The sequence below is a fragment of the Seriola dumerili genome, unplaced genomic scaffold, assembly GCF_002260705.1.
Source record: "Seriola dumerili isolate Sdu_G_001 unplaced genomic scaffold, Sdu_1.0 BDQW01000331.1, whole genome shotgun sequence".
NCBI lineage: Eukaryota > Metazoa > Chordata > Actinopteri > Carangiformes > Carangidae > Seriola > Seriola dumerili.
Window position 1 is genome coordinate 788,228 of NW_019174586.1, and position 2,429 is coordinate 790,656.

Consider the following 2,429-nt stretch of genomic DNA (forward strand, 5'->3'; position numbering starts at 1 on the left):
GGGGGGGGGGGGACAAATTGATGGGACGTTTTATTTATCGAAAAGTGATGCTTTTAGTGGAATTAGTTGCATTTGAAAAAAAAAAAAAGCCACAAAGCTATACGGCTGTTTTAGACAGCTGAAAAGCACAATAATATGTTTTCATGCTTGTGTGAACATTCATGTCTAAAAATAGAGGTCAGTGGTGGCATGTTCACCTGTGTGTGCTCAGCCATGCTTGTTGGATAAGATTATGCATGCAGGACAACACCGGGGTGATGTATTATAGCAAAACAAAAAGTCTTTCATCATCACGTAGCTGCTGAGTTTGTTGTATCTCTCTCTCGCTCTCTCTCTCTCTTTCTATCTCTCCCTGTCACTAAATGAATAGCTGACCTGGGCACCTCCGAAAAAATCCAATTTGTGTTACAACAAAGACTCGAAATATTACAGGGGGGAGGACAGGGGATTGAGGGCAGATAGACTGAGACAGATAGGGAACAGGGGCAGCGTGGAGAGCAATGGGGATTACTTTCAGGGAAATGATGGCGACAAGGAAGAGGCGAGGACGGGACGAGGGCAATTCTGGAAAAAATAAAGATAAGATGGAAAGACATGGCAGAATAATACAATATTTTGACGTAGAGATGGGGAAGAAAAAGCACATCGCACGAAGGACGAATACAAACTGAAGAAAGAAAAGGTAGTTGAAACAAAGGGCCCGGGCAACAGGAGGAGTGCTCTCATGTGATGAAGGGGGAAAAGGAGGAGGAAGAGAAGGAGAGAGAGAGAGGTCGACGTGTTACAGGTAGATAACGCAAGAGAGGTGAAGTTCAGGAGGTATAGAGTGTCACCTAAAGGACCGAGAGATAGCGAGCGGGGGCAGAGGTGCAGGAACTCAATCCCAGAGACGGGACAACAGCTGATGATAAAAACCTCCTCACCTGCACACAACCAAGGGAGAGATATGGACAGAAGCACGATGCAACACTGAGGAAAACACTGGAAGAAATACTGAAGGAAGAAACAGGAGGACTTTTGAGCTGTCATTTTTCCTGGAATCCCTTCATTCATTCTTTCCTTTTTTTTTAACCTGGAACAAAGAAAAGACCTCTGCATCAGTATTTTTAAACAATTTCTTGAGAGAAACTGACAAATCTGATGACCTCTTTAGCTGACTCTGTTGGGAATTTTAGCACATATAGATAAAAGATAAAAGAGAGGAGAGCAGGGGAAGAGAGAGGGCAAGGGAGGGGGAGGGCGAGCGAGGGAGACAGAGAGAGAGAGAGAGAGAGAGAGTACGTGTGTGCGAGCCTGTGACAGCGAGATGTTCATGATCATTCGAGAGCCGTCCGCCGGAGGAGGCGGTGCTGGAGTGATGAGCGCGCCACCGGAGAGGAGTGCAAAACAGGTGTGTGTGTGGGTGTCTCTCTCTCTCTCTCTCTCTCTCTCTCTCTACATATATATATATATATATACATAGGTGTGTGTGCTATATAACTACTGTGTATGTGTGTGTACAAAGTATTTATGAGTGTAATGTTCTCTGTTCTGTCCTCACAAACACATTTTCTTCTGCTCTTCTGCTCAGTTTTGCATGACTTTATGATGGTGTTCCACTAAACTCAATTAGAAAACATGGGGATTTAAAGATGATCTTAAACCAGTAATATGGTCTTATTGATGTAACTGATGAAACATTACTTTCCAGTGAAAAATATGTGCCTCTTGAAAATTGCTAAGTTTTGAGATCAGTGAAATTACTGGAAATGCTCCTTTGTGGGTTTAGAAAACTTCTTATGTCTTAAGCTGATAAAAACCCATGAAAATTTTCAAAAATTGTATTGCACGAAGCTTGAAACATGGCTTTTGGCACTTTCATAGCAAAGTTTGTTTATGCAACACCTTATTGGATCAGACACCATAAAGTGACAGTAATTCAAGACAGATTGAGATTTATCATGAGACTGAACACTCTCCGCGAGTCTCATTTCCTCCACCCCCTCTACCTCCTCCCACCCCAGGTGCAGGCTGCTATCAAGAGGAAGATGGAGAAGCAGAGGAAGCGAACCAACGAGCAGGGAGGGGGTGGTGGTGGCAGTGGAGACGCACAAACTGCTTCTACTCAGCCTCCTCCTCGCCATCAGAAATCCAGTCAGATCCCCCAGACGATGACAGCGGCGGCCGCTGAGGACAGGGAGATGCTGGAGGAGAAGCTGGAGGAGATGATGGAGGGACCACAAAGGAGAGAGAAGGAGAAAGAGAAAGAGGGGGAGCCCGTCGACCTGCTGCCCATAGTGGACTCTGTGTTTGGACAGGTAGGAGCCATCTGCTGCCGTGTGTGCGACTCATGAGTTCATCTGTGTGTCTCTGCATAGTGCATGCTTTTGTGTGTATATGAAAATCTATCTATATCTGACACCTCTGCCGCTTTGTGTGTGTGTGTGTGT